The sequence below is a fragment of the Peromyscus maniculatus genome, chromosome 18, assembly GCF_049852395.1.
Source record: "Peromyscus maniculatus bairdii isolate BWxNUB_F1_BW_parent chromosome 18, HU_Pman_BW_mat_3.1, whole genome shotgun sequence".
NCBI classification, from domain to species: domain Eukaryota; kingdom Metazoa; phylum Chordata; class Mammalia; order Rodentia; family Cricetidae; genus Peromyscus; species Peromyscus maniculatus.
In genome coordinates, this window is record NC_134869.1 from 9,707,437 (window position 1) to 9,722,403 (window position 14,967).

Below are 14,967 nucleotides of genomic sequence, written 5' to 3' on the forward strand. Positions count from 1 at the left end.
TGTTTTTCTTGTGAGGCCGACTGGGGTTCAATACAACTTCCTAAACGGAGTTGATTCATATTGAGTTTCAAGTTCTAGCATTAAGTGTTAATTCAGGGTAAGAACACCACTATTGTGCTAATCTGGCCATAAACAGTGCAAACAGCACTCGCGTCTGTTCCCAGCAAATACAGTGTATTGGACTGAAGAGAAGCTCCTGTTTTACTCAGTTTCCAATACTGAGTTGTACTAGATATGCCCCGTATGTGTAGGAAGCACAGTTGTTTTGTTCTGAGCTAGCTCACTGTATTGGACCTATAGGAAACACAGTAGAGTGCAAGAATGCCCGTTTCTCAAAAGCAGAGTGTTTTTCTTGCATGGCACACTAGGGTTCAATTAAACTTCCTAAACGCAGTTGAATCACGTTCAGTTTCAAGTTCTAGCAGCAAGTGTTCATTCAGGCTAAGAACAGCACTCTTCGCTATTCTGGCCATACACAGTGCAAATAGCATTCACGTATGTTCCCAGCCAGTACAGTGTATTGGACTGAAGAGAAGCTCCTGTTTTACTCAGTTATCTATACTGAGTTGAACTAGATATGCCCCGTTTGTGTAGGAAGCACAGTTGTTTTGTTCTGAGCTAGCTCACTGTATTGGACCTATAGGAAACACAGTAGAGTGCAAGAATGCCCCTTTCTCAAAAGCAGAGTGTTTTTCTTGCATGGCACACTAGGGTTCAATTAAACATCCTAAACGGAGTTGAATCACGTTCAGTTTCAAGTTCTAGCAGCAAGTGTTCATTCAGGGTAAGAACAGAACTCTTGTGTTATTCTGGCCATACACAGTGCAAATAGCATTCGCGTCTGTTCCCAGCCAGTACAGTGAACTGGACTGAAGAGAAGCTCCTGTTTTACTCAGTTTCCAATACTGAGTTGAACTAGATATTCGCCGTTTGTGTAGGAAGCACAGTTGTTTTGTTCTGAGCTAGCTCACTGTACTGGCCCTATAGGAAACACAGTAGAGTGCAAGAATGCCCGTTTCTCAAAAGCAGAGTGTTTTTCTTGCATGGCACACTAGGGTTCAATTAAACTTCCTAAACGGAGTTGAATCACGTTCAGTTTCAAGTTCTAGCAGCAAGTGTTCATTCAGGCTAAGAACAGCACTCTTCTCTATTCTGGCCATACACAGTGCAAATAGCATTCGCGTCTGTTCCCAGACAGTACAGTGTATTGGACTGAAGAGAAGCTCCTGTTTTACTCAGTTTCCAATACTGAGTTGACCTAGATATTCCCCGTTTGTGTAGGAAGCACAGTTGTTTTGTTCCTAGCTAGCTCACTGTACTGGCCCTATAGGAAACACAGTAGAGTGCAAGAATGCCCGTTTCTCAAAAGCAGAGTGTTTTTCTTGCATGGCACACTAGGGTTCAATTAAACTTCCTAAACGGAGTTGAATCAGGTTCAGTTTCAAGTTCTAGCACCAAGTGTTCATTCAGGCTAAGAACAGCACTCTTCGTTATTTTGGCCATACACAGTGCAAATAGCATTCGCGTCTGTTCCCAGCCAGTACAGTGTATTGGACTGAAGAGAAGCTCCTGTTTTACTCAGTTTCCAATACTGAGTTGAACTAGATATGCCCGGTTTGTGTATGAAGCACAGTTCTCTTGTTCTGAGCTAGCTCATTTTACTGGCCCTATAGGAAACACAGTAGAGTGCAAGTGTGCCTGTTTCTCAAAAGCAGAGTGTTTTTCTTGTAAGGCCGACTGGGGTTCAATACAACTTCCTAAACGGAGTTGATTCACATTGAGTTTCAAATTCTAGCATTAAGTGTTAATTCAGGGTAAGAACACCACTATTGTGCTATTCTGGCCATAAACAGTGCAAATAGCACTCGCGTCTGTTCCCAGCAAATACAGTGTATTGGACTGAAGAGAAGCTCCTGTTTTACTTAGTTTCCAATACTGAGTTGAACTAGATATGCCCCGTTTGTGTAGGAAGCACAGTTCTCTTGTTCTAGCCAGCTCACTGTACTGGCCCTATAGGAAACACAGTAGAGTGCAAGAGTGCCTGTTTCTCAAAAGCAGAGTGTTTTTCTTGTAAGGCCGACTGGGGTTCAATACAACTTCCTAAACGGAGTTGATTCACATTGAGTTTCAAGTTCTAGCATTAAGTGTTAATTCAGGGTAAGAACACAACTATTGTGCTATTCTGGCCATAAACAGTGCAAACAGCACTCGCGTCTGTTCCCAGCAAATACAGTGTATTGGACTGAAGAGAAGCTCCTGTTTTACTCAGTTTCCAATACTGAGTTGTACTAGATATGCCCCGTATGTGTAGGAAGCACAGTTCTTTTTTTCCTAGCTAGCTCACTGTACTGGCCCTATAGGAAACACAGTAGAGTGCAAGAATGCCCGTTTCTCAAAAGCAGAGTGTTTTTTTGCATGGCACACTAGGGTTCAGTTAAACTTCCTAAACCGAGTCGAATCACGTTCAGTTTCAAGTTCTAGCAGCAAGTGTTCATTCAGGCTAAGAACAGAACTCTTGTGTTATTCTGGCCATACACAGTGCAAATAGCATTCCTGTCTTTTCCCAGCCAGTACAGTGGACTGGACTGAAGAGAAGCTCCTGTTTTACTCAGTTTCCAATACTGAGTTGAACTAGATATGCCCCGTTTTTGCGTAGGAAGCACAGTTGTTTTGTTCTGAGCTAGCTCAGTGTACTAGCCTTATAGGAAACACAGTAGAGTGCAAGAATGCCCGTTTCTCAAAAGCAGAGTGTTTTTCTTGCATGGCACACTAGGGTTCAATTAAACTTCCTAAACGGAGTTGAATCACGTTCAATTTCAAGTTCTAGCAGCAAGTGTTCATTCAGGCTAAGAACAGCACTCTTCGTTATTCTGGCCATACACAGTGCAAATAGCATTCGCGTCTGTTCCCAGCCAGTACAGTGTATTGGACTGAAGAGAAGCTCCTGGTTTACTCAGTTTCCAATACTGAGTTGAACTAGATATGCCCCGTTTGTGTAGGAAGCACAGTTCTCTTGTTCTGAGCTAGCTCATTGTACTAGCCCTATAGGAAACACAGAAGAGTGCAAGAGTGCCTGTTTCTCAAAAGCAGAGTGTTTTTCTTGTAAGGCCGACTGGGGTTCAATACAACTTCCTAAATGGAGTTGATTCACATTGAGTTTTAAATTCTAGCATTAAGTGTTAATTCAGGGTAAGAACACCACTATTGTGCTATTCTGGCCATAAACAGTGCAAATAGCACTCCCGTCTGTTCCCAGCAAATACAGTGTATTGGACTGAAGAAAAGCTCCTGTTTTACATAGTTTCCAATACTGAGTTGAACTAGATATGCCCCGTTTGTGTAGGAAGCACAGTTCTCTTGTTCTGAGCTAGCTCACACTACTGGCCCTATAGGAAACACAAGAGTGCAAGAGTGCCTGTTTCTCAAAAGCAGAGTGTTTTTCTTGTGAGGCCGACTGGGGTTCAATACAACTTCCTAAACGGAGTTGATTCATATTGAGTTTCAAGTTCTAGCATTAAGTGTTAATTCAGGGTAAGAACACCACTATTGTGCTAATCTGGCCATAAACAGTGCAAACAGCACTCGCGTCTGTTCCCAGCAAATACAGTGTATTGGACTGAAGAGAAGCTCCTGTTTTACTCAGTTTCCAATACTGAGTTGTACTAGATATGCCCCGTATGTGTAGGAAGCACAGTTGTTTTGTTCTGAGCTAGCTCACTGTATTGGACCTATAGGAAACACAGTAGAGTGCAAGAATGCCCGTTTCTCAAAAGCAGAGTGTTTTTCTTGCATGGCACACTAGGGTTCAATTAAACTTCCTAAACGCAGTTGAATCACGTTCAGTTTCAAGTTCTAGCAGCAAGTGTTCATTCAGGCTAAGAACAGCACTCTTCGCTATTCTGGCCATACACAGTGCAAATAGCATTCACGTATGTTCCCAGCCAGTACAGTGTATTGGACTGAAGAGAAGCTCCTGTTTTACTCAGTTATCTATACTGAGTTGAACTAGATATGCCCCGTTTGTGTAGGAAGCACAGTTGTTTTGTTCTGAGCTAGCTCACTGTATTGGACCTATAGGAAACACAGTAGAGTGCAAGAATGCCCCTTTCTCAAAAGCAGAGTGTTTTTCTTGCATGGCACACTAGGGTTCAATTAAACATCCTAAACGGAGTTGAATCACGTTCAGTTTCAAGTTCTAGCAGCAAGTGTTCATTCAGGGTAAGAACAGAACTCTTGTGTTATTCTGGCCATACACAGTGCAAATAGCATTCGCGTCTGTTCCCAGCCAGTACAGTGAACTGGACTGAAGAGAAGCTCCTGTTTTACTCAGTTTCCAATACTGAGTTGAACTAGATATTCGCCGTTTGTGTAGGAAGCACAGTTGTTTTGTTCTGAGCTAGCTCACTGTACTGGCCCTATAGGAAACACAGTAGAGTGCAAGAATGCCCGTTTCTCAAAAGCAGAGTGTTTTTCTTGCATGGCACACTAGGGTTCAATTAAACTTCCTAAACGGAGTTGAATCACGTTCAGTTTCAAGTTCTAGCAGCAAGTGTTCATTCAGGCTAAGAACAGCACTCTTCTCTATTCTGGCCATACACAGTGCAAATAGCATTCGCGTCTGTTCCCAGCCAGTACAGTGTATTGGACTGAAGAGAAGCTCCTGTTTTACTCAGTTTCCAATACTGAGTTGACCTAGATATTCCCCGTTTGTGTAGGAAGCACAGTTGTTTTGTTCCTAGCTAGCTCACTGTACTGGCCCTATAGGAAACACAGTAGAGTGCAAGAATGCCCGTTTCTCAAAAGCAGAGTGTTTTTCTTGCATGGCACACTAGGGTTCAATTAAACTTCCTAAACGGAGTTGAATCAGGTTCAGTTTCAAGTTCTAGCACCAAGTGTTCATTCAGGCTAAGAACAGCACTCTTCGTTATTTTGGCCATACACAGTGCAAATAGCATTCGCGTCTGTTCCCAGCCAGTACAGTGTATTGGACTGAAGAGAAGCTCCTGTTTTACTCAGTTTCCAATACTGAGTTGAACTAGATATGCCCGGTTTGTGTATGAAGCACAGTTCTCTTGTTCTGAGCTAGCTCATTTTACTGGCCCTATAGGAAACACAGTAGAGTGCAAGTGTGCCTGTTTCTCAAAAGCAGAGTGTTTTTCTTGTAAGGCCGACTGGGGTTCAATACAACTTCCTAAACGGAGTTGATTCACATTGAGTTTCAAATTCTAGCATTAAGTGTTAATTCAGGGTAAGAACACCACTATTGTGCTATTCTGGCCATAAACAGTGCAAATAGCACTCGCGTCTGTTCCCAGCAAATACAGTGTATTGGACTGAAGAGAAGCTCCTGTTTTACTTAGTTTCCAATACTGAGTTGAACTAGATATGCCCCGTTTGTGTAGGAAGCACAGTTCTCTTGTTCTAGCCAGCTCACTGTACTGGCCCTATAGGAAACACAGTAGAGTGCAAGAGTGCCTGTTTCTCAAAAGCAGAGTGTTTTTCTTGTAAGGCCGACTGGGGTTCAATACAACTTCCTAAACGGAGTTGATTCACATTGAGTTTCAAGTTCTAGCATTAAGTGTTAATTCAGGGTAAGAACACAACTATTGTGCTATTCTGGCCATAAACAGTGCAAACAGCACTCGCGTCTGTTCCCAGCAAATACAGTGTATTGGACTGAAGAGAAGCTCCTGTTTTACTCAGTTTCCAATACTGAGTTGTACTAGATATGCCCCGTTTGTGTAGGAAGCACAGTTGTTTTGTTCTGAGCTAGGTCACTGTATTGGCCCTATAGGAAACACAGTAGAGTGCAAGAATGCCCGTTTCTCAAAAGCAGAGTGTTTTTCTTGCATGGCACACTAGGGTTCAATTAAACTTCCTAAACGGAGTTGAATCACGTTCAGTTTCAAGTTCTAGCAGCAAGTGTTCATTCAGGGTAAGAACAGAACTCTTGTGTTATTATGGTCATACACAGTGCAAATAGCATTCGCGTCTGTTCGCAGCCAGTACAGTGTACTGGACTGAAGAGAAGCTCCTGTTTTACTCAGTTTCCAATACTGAGTTGAACTAGATATGCCCTGTTTTTGCGTAGGAAGAACAGTTGTTTTGTTCTGAGCTAGCTCACTGTACTAGCCCTATAGGAAACACAGTAGAGTGCAAGAATGCCCGTTTCTCAAAAGCAGAGTGTTTTTCTTGCATGGCACACTAGGGTTCAATTAAACTTCCTAAACAGAGTTGAATCACGTTCAGTTTCAAGTTCTAGCAGCAAGTGTTCATTCAGGCTAAGAACAGCGCTCTTGTGCTATTCTGGACATACACAGTGCAAATAGCATTCTCGTCTGTTCCCAGCGAGTACAGTGTATTGGACTGAAGAGAAGCTCCTGTTTTCTCAGTTTCCAATACTGAGTGGAACTAGATATGCCCCGTGTGTGTAAGAAGCACAGTTCTTTTGTTCCTAGCTAGCTCACTGTATTGGCCCTATAGGAAACACAGTAGAGTGCAAGAGTGCCTGTTTCTCAAAAGCAGAGTGTTTTTCTTGTAAGGCCGACTGGGGTTCAATACAACTTCCTAAACGGAGTTGATTCACATTGAGTTTCAAGTTCTAGCATTAAGTGTTAATTCAGGGTAAGAACACCACTATTGTGCTATTCAGGCCATAAACAGTGCAAACAGCACTCGCGTCTGTTCCCAGCAAATACAGTGTATTGGACTGAAGAGACGCTCCTGTTTTACTCAGTTTCCAATACTGAGTTGAACTAGATATGCCCCGTTTGTGAAGGAAGCACAGTTGTTTTGTTCTGAGCTAGCTCACTGTACTGGCCCTATAGGAAACACAGTAGAGTGCAAGAGTGCCTGTTTCTCAAAAGCAGAGTGTTTTTCTTGTAAGGCCGACTGGGGTTCAATACAACTTCCTAAACGGAGTTGAATCACATTCAGTTTCAAGTTCTAGCAGCAAGTGTTCATTCAGGCTAAGAACAGCACTCTTCTCTATCTGGCCATACACAGTGCAAATAGCATTCGCGTCTGTTCCCAGTCAGTACAGTGTATTGGACTGAAGAGAAGCTCCTGTTTTACTCAGTTTCCAATACTGAGTTGACCTAGATATGCCCCGTTTGTGTAGGAAGCACAGTTGTTTTGTTCCTAGCTAGCTCACTGTACTGGCCCTATAGGAAACACTGTAGAGTGCAAGAATGCCTGTTTCTCAAAAGCAGAGTGTTTTTCTTGCATGGCACACTAGGGTTCAATTAAACTTCCTAAACGCAGTTGAATCAAGTTCAGTTTCAAGTTCTAGCAGCAAGTGTTCATTCAGGCTAGGAACAGCACTCTTGTGCTATTCTGGCCATACAAAGTGCAAATAGCATTCGCGTCTGTTCCCAGCCAGTACAGTGTATTGGACTGAAGAGAAGCTCCTGGTTTACTCAGTTTCCAATACTGAGTTGAACTAGATATGCCCCGTTTGTGTAGGAAGCACAGTTCTCTTGTTCTGAGCTAGCTCACTGTACTGGCCCTTTAGGAAACACAGTAGAGTGCAAGAGTGCCTGTTTCTAAAAAGCATAGTGTTTTTCTTGTAAGGCCGACTGGGGTACAATACAACTTCCTAAACGTAGTTGATTCACATTGATTTTCAAGTTCTAGCATTAAGTGTTAATTCCGGGTAAGAACACTACTATTGTGCTATTCTGGCCATAAACAGTGCAAATAGCACTCGTGTCTGTTCCCAGCAAATACAGTGTATTGGACTGAAGAGAAGCTCCTGTTTTACTTAGTTTCCAATGCTGAGTTGTACAAGATATGCCCCGTTTGTGTAGGAAGCACAATTGTTTTGTTCTGAGCTAGCTCACTGTACTGGCACTATAGGAAACACAGTAGAGTGCAAGAGTGCCTGTTTCTCAAAAGCAGAGTGTTTTTCTTGTAAGGCCGACTGGGGTTCAATACAACTTCCTAAACGGAGTTGATTCACTTTGAGTTTCAAGTTCTAGCATTAAGTGTTAATTCAGGGTAAGAACACCACTATTGTGCTATTCTGGCCATAAACAGTGCAAATAGCACTCGCGTCTGTTCCCAGCAAATACAGTGTATTGGACTGAAGAGACGCTCCTGTTTTACTTAGTTTCCAATACTGAGTTGTACTAGATATGCTCCGTTTGTGTAGGAAGCACAGTTCTCTTGTTCTGAGCTAGCTCACTGTACTGGCCCTATAGGAAACACAGTAGAGTGCAAGAGTGCCTGTTTCTCAAAAGCAGAGAGTTTTTCTTGTAAGGCCAACTGGGGTTCAATTAAACTTCCTAAAAGGAGTTGAATCACGTTCAGTTTCAAGTACTAGCAGCAAGTGTTCATTCAGGCTAAGAACAGCACTCTTCGCTATTCTGGCCATACACAGTGCAAATAGCATTCGCGTCTGTTCCCGGTCAGTACAGTGTATTGGACTGAAGAGAAGCTCCTGTTTTAATCAGTTTCCAATACTGAGTGGAACTAGATATGCCCCGTTTGTGTAGGAAGCACAGTTGTTTTGTTCCTAGCTAGCTCACTGTACTGGCCCTATAGGAAACACAGTAGAGTGCAAGAATGCCCGTTTCTCAAAAGCAGAGTGTTTTTCTTGCATGGCACACTAGGGTTCAATTAAACTTCCTAAACGCAGTTGAATCACGTTCAGTTTCAAGTTCTAGCAGCAAGTGTTCATTCAGGCTAAGAACAGCACTCTTCTCTATTCTGGCCATACACAGTGCAAATAGCATTCGCGTCTGTTCCCAGCCAGTACAGTGTATTGGACTGAAGAGAAGCTCCTGGTTTACTCAGTTTCCAATACTGAGTTAACCTAGATATGCCCCGTTTGTGTAGGAAGCACAGTTGTTTTGTTCTGAGCTAGCTCACTGTACTGGCCGTATAGGAAACACAGTAGAGTGCAAGAATACCCGTTTCTCAAAAGCAGAGTGTTTTTCTTGCATGGCACACTAGGGTTCAATTAAACTTCCTAAACGGAGTTGAATTACGTTCAGTTTCAAGTTCTAGCAGCAAGTGTTCTTTCAGGCTAAGAACAGCACTCTTCTCTATTCTGGCCATACACAGTGCAAATAGCCTTCGTGTCTGTTCCCAGCCAGTACAGTGTATTGGACTGAAGAGAAGCTCCTGTTTTCTCAGTTTCCAATACTGAGTGGAACTAGATATGCCCCGTGTGTGTAAGAAGCACAGTTCTTTTGTTCCTAGCTAGCTCACTGTATTGGCCCTATAGGAAACACAGTAGAGTGCAAGAGTGCCTGTTTCTCAAAAGCAGAGTGTTTTTCTTGTAAGGCCGACTGGGGTTCAATACAATTTCCTAAAAGGAGTTGATTCACATTGAGTTTCAAGTTCTAGCATTAAGTGTTAATTCAGGGTAAGAACACCACTATTGTGCTATTCTGGCCATAAACAGTGCAAACAGCACTCGCGTCTGTTCCCAGCAAATACAGTGTATTGGACTGAAGAGAAGGTCCTGTTTTACTCAGTTTCCAATACTGAGTTGAACTAGATATGCCCCGTTTGTGAAGGAAGCACAATTGTTTTGTTCTGAGCTAGCTCACTGTACTGGCCCTATAGGAAACACAGTAGAGTGCAAGAGTGCCTGTTTCTCAAAAGCAGAGTGTTTTTCTTGTAAGGCCGACTGGGGTTCAATACAACTTCCTAAACGGAGTTGAATCACATTCAGTTTCAAATTCTAGCAGCAAGTGTTCATTCAGGCTAAGAACAGCACTCTTCTCTATCTGGCCATACACAGTGCAAATAGCATTCGCGTCTGTTCCCAGTCAGTACAGTGTATTGGACTGAAGAGAAGCTCCTGTTTTACTCAGTTTCCAATACTGAGTTGACCTAGATATGCCCCGTTTGTGTAGGAAGCACAGTTGTTTTGTTCCTAGCTAGCTCACTGTACTGGCCCTATAGGAAACACTGTAGAGTGCAAGAATGCCTGTTTCTCAAAAGCAGAGTGTTTTTCTTGCATGGCACACTAGGGTTCAATTAAACTTCCTAAACGCAGTTGAATCAAATTCAGTTTCAAGTTCTAGCAGCAAGTGTTCATTCAGGCTAGGAACAGCACTCTTGTGCTATTCTGGCCATACAAAGTGCAAATAGCATTCACGTCTGTTCCCAGCCAGTACAGTGTATTGGACTGAAGAGAAGCTCCTGGTTTACTCAGTTTCCAATACTGAGTTGAACTAGATATGCCCCGTTTGTGTAGGAAGCACAGTTCTCTTGTTCTGAGCTAGCTCACTGTACTGGCCCTTTAGGAAACACAGTAGAGTGCAAGAGTGCCTGTTTCTAAAAAGCATAGTGTTTTTCTTGTAAGGCCGACTGGGGTACAATACAACTTCCTAAACGTAGTTGATTCACATTGATTTTCAAGTTCTAGCATTAAGTGTTAATTCAGGGTAAGAACACTACTATTGTGCTATTCTGGCCATAAACAGTGCAAATAGCACTCGTGTCTGTTCCCAGCAAATACAGTGTATTGGACTGAAGAGAAGCTCCTGTTTTACTTAGTTTCCAATGCTGAGTTGTACTAGATATGCCCCGTTTGTGTAGGAAGCACAGTTGTTTTGTTCTGAGCTAGCTCACTGTACTGGCACTATAGGAAACACAGTAGAGTGCAAGAGTGCCTGTTTCTCAAAAGCAGAGTGTTTTTCTTGTAAGGCCGACTGGGGTTCAATTAAACTTCCTAAAAGGAGTTGAATCACGTTCAGTTTCAAGTACTAGCAGCAAGTGTTCATTCAGGCTAAGAACAGCACTCTTCGCTATTCTGGCCATACACAGTGCAAATAGCATTCGCGTCTGTTCCCAGTCAGTACAGTGTATTGGACTGAAGAGAAGCTCCTGTTTTAATCAGTTTCCAATACTGAGTGGAACTAGATATGCCCCGTTTGTGTAGGAAGCACAGTTCTTTTGTTCCTAGCTAGCTCACTGTACTGGCCCTCTAGGAAACACAATAGAGTGCAAGAATGCCCGTTTCTCAAAAGCAGAGTGTTTTTCTTGCATGGCACAGTAGGGTTCAATTAAACTTCCTAAACATAGTTGAATCACGTTCAGTTTCAAGTTCTAGCAGCAAGTGTTCATTCAGGCTAAGAACAGCACTCTTCTCTATTCTGGCCATAAACAGTGCAAATAGCACTCGCGTCTGTTCCCAGCAACTACAGTGTATTGGACTGAAGAGAAGCTCCTGTTTTACTTAGTTTCCAATACTGAGTTGAACTAGATATGCCCCGTTTGTGTAGGAAGCACAGTTCTCTTGTTCTGAGCTAGCTCACTCTACTGGCCCTTTAGGAAACACAGTAGAGTGCAAGAGTGCCTGTTTCTCAAAAGCAGAGTGTTTTTCTTGTAAGGCCGACTGGAGTTCAATACAAATTCCTAAATGGAGTTGATTCACATTGAGTTTCAAGTTCTAGCATTAAGTTTTAATTCAGGCTAAGAACAGCACTCTTGTGCTATTCTGGCCATAAACAGTGCAAACAGCACTCGCGTCTGTTCCCAGCAAATACAGTGTATTGGACTGAAGAGAAGCTCCTGTTTTACTCAGTTTCCAATACTGAGTTGTACTAGATATGCCCCGTTTGTGTAGGAAGCACAGTTGTTTTGTTCTGAGCTAGCTCACTGTATTGGCCCTATAGGAAACACAGTAGAGTGCAAGAATGCCCGTTTCTCAAAAGCAGAGTGGTTTTCTTGCATGGCACACTAGGGTTCAATTAAACTTCCTAAACGGAGTTGAATCACGTTCAGTTTCAAGTTCTAGCAGCAAGTGTTCATTCAGGGTAAGAAAAGAACTCTTGTGTTATTCTGGCCATACACAGTGCAAATAGCATTCGCGTCTGTTCCCAGCCAGTACAGTGTACTGGACTGAAGAGAAGCTCCTGTTTTACTCAGTTTCCAATACTGAGTTGAACTAGATATGCCCCGTTTGTGTAGGAAGCACAGTTGTTTTGTTCTGAGCTAGCTCACTGTACCGGCCCTATAGGAAACACAGGAGAGTGCAAGAATGCCCGTTTCTCAAAAGCAGAGTGTTTTTCTTGCATGGCACACTAGGGTTCAATTAAACTTCCTAAACGGAGTTGAATCACGTTCAGTTTCAAGTTCTAGCAGCAAGTGTTCATTCAGGCTAAGAACAGCACTCTTCTCTATTCTGGCCATACACAGTGCAAATATCATTCGCGTCTGTTCCCAGCCAGTACAGTGTATTGGACTGAAGAGAAGCTCCTGTTTTACTCAGTTTCCAATACTGAGTGGAACTAGAAATTCCCCGTTTGTGTAGGAAGCACAGTTCTTTTGTTCCTAGCTAGCTCACTGTACTGGCCCTATAGGAAACACAGTAGAGTGCAAGAATGCCCGTTTCTCAAAAGCAGAGTGTGTTTCTTGCATGGCACACTAGGGTTCAATTAAACTTCCTAAACGCAGTTGAATCACGTTCACTTTCAAGTTCTAGCAGCAAGTGTTCATTCAGGCTAAGAACAGCACTCTTCGCTATTTTGGCCATACACAGTGCAAATAGCATTCACGTCTGTTCCCAGCCAGTACAGTGTATTGGACTGAAGAGAATCTCCTGTTTTACTCAGTTTCCAATACTGAGTTGACCTAGATATGCCCCGTTTATGTAGGAAGCACAGTTCTCTTGTTCTGAGCTAGCTCACTGTACTGGCCCTATAGGAAACACAGTAGAGTGCAAGAATGCCCGTTTCTCAAAAGCAGAGTGTTTTTCTTGCATGGAACACTAGGGTTCAATTAACCTTCCTAAACGGAGTTGAATCACGTTCAGTTTCAAGTTCTAGCAGCAAGTGTTCATTCAGGCTAAGAACAGCACTCTTCTCTATTCTGGCCATACACAGTGCAAATAGCATTCGTGTCTGTTCCCAGCCAGTACAGTGTATTGGACTGAAGAGAAGCTCCTGTTTTCTCAGTTTCCAATACTGAGTGGAACTAGATATGCCCCGTGTGTGTAGGAATCACAGTTCTTTTGTTTCTAGCTAGCTCACTGTATTGGCCCTATAGGAAACACAGTAGAGTGCACGAGTGCCTGTTTCTCAAAAGCAGAGTGTTTTTCTTGTAAGGCCGACTGGGGTTCAATACAACTTCCTAAACGGAGTTGATTCACATTGAGTTTCAAATTCTAGCATTAAGTGTTAATTCAGGGTAAGAACACCACTATTGTGCTATTCTGGCCATAAACAGTGCAAATAGCACTCGCGTCTGTTCCCAGCAAATACAGTGTATTGGACTGAAGAGAAGCTCCTGTTTTACTTAGTTTCCAATACTGAGTTGAACTAGATATGCCCCGTTTGTGTAGGAAGCACAGTTCGCTTGTTCTGAGCTAGCTCACTGTACTGGCCCTATAGGAAACACAGTAGAGTGCAAGAGTGCCTGTTTCTCAAAAGCAGAGTGTTTTTCTTGTAAGGCCGACTGGGGTTCAATACAACTTCCTAAACGGAGTTGATTCACATTGAGTTTCAAGTTCTAGCATTAAGTGTTAATTCAGGGTAAGAACACCACTATTGTGCTATTCTGTCCATAAACAGTGCAAACAGCACTCGCGTCTGTTCCCAGCAAATACAGTGTATTGGACTGAAGAGAAGGTCCTGTTTTACTCAGTTTCCAATACTGAGTTGAACTAGATATGCCCCGTTTGTGAAGGAAGCACAGTTGTTTTGTTCTGAGCTAGCTCACTGTACTGGCACTATAGGAAACACAGTAGAGTGCAAGAGTGCCTGTTTCTCAAAAGCAGAGTGTTTTTCTTGTAAGGCCGACTGGGGTTCAATACAACTTCTTAAACGCAGTTGAATCACGTTCAGTTTCAAGTTCTAGCAGCAAGTGTTCATTCAGGCTAAGAACAGCACTCTTCTCTATCTGGCCATACACAGTGCAAATAGCATTCGCGTATGTTCCCAGCCAGTACAATGTTTTGGACTGAAGAGAAGCTCCTGTTTTACTCAGTTTCCAATACTGAGTTGACCTAGATATGCCCCGTTTGTGTAGGAAGCACAGTTGTTTTGTTCCTAGCTAGCTCACTGTACTGGCCCTATAGGAAAAACTGTAGAGTGCAAGAATGCCTGTTTCTCAAAAGCAGAGTGTTTTTCTTGCATGGCACACTAGGGTTCAATTAAACTTCCTAAACGCAGTTGAATCAAGTTCAGTTTCAAGTTCTAGCAGCAAGTGTTCATTCAGGCTAGGAACAGCACTCTTGTGCTATTCTGGCCATACAAAGTGCAAATAGCATTCGCGTCTGTTCCCAGCCAGTACAGTGTATTGGACTGAAGAGAAGCTCCTGGTTTACTCAGTTTACAATACTGAGTTGAACTAGATATGCCCCGTTTGTGTAGGAAGCACAGTTGTTTTCTTCTGAGCTAGCTCACTGTATTGGACCTATAGGAAACACAGTAGAGTGCAAGAATGCCTGTTTCTCAAAAGCAGAGTGTTTTTCTTGCATGGCACACTAGGGTTCAATTAAAATTCCTAAACGGAGTTGAATCACGTTCAGTTTCAAGTTCTAGCAGCAAGTGTTAATTCAGGCTAAGAACAGAACTCTTGTGTTATTCTGGCCATACACAGTGCAAATAGCATTCGTGTCTGTACCCAGCCAGTACAGTGTACTGGACTGAAGAGAAGCTCCTGTTTTACTCAGTTTCCAATACTGAGTTGAACTAGATATGCCCCGTTTGTGTAGGAAACACAGTTGTTTTGTTCTGAGCTAGCTCACTGTACAGGCCGTATAGGAAACACAGTAGAGTGCAAGAATGCCCGTTTCTCAAAAGCAGAGTGTTTTTCTTGCATGGAACACTAGGGTTCAATTAACCTTCCTAAACGGAGTTGAATCACGTTCAGTTTCAAGTTCTAGCAGCAAGTGTTCATTCAGGCTAAGAACAGCACTCTTCGCTATTCTGGCCATACACAGTGCAAATAGCATTCGTGTCTGTTCCCAGCCAGTACAGTGTATTGGACTGAAGAGAAGCTCCTGTT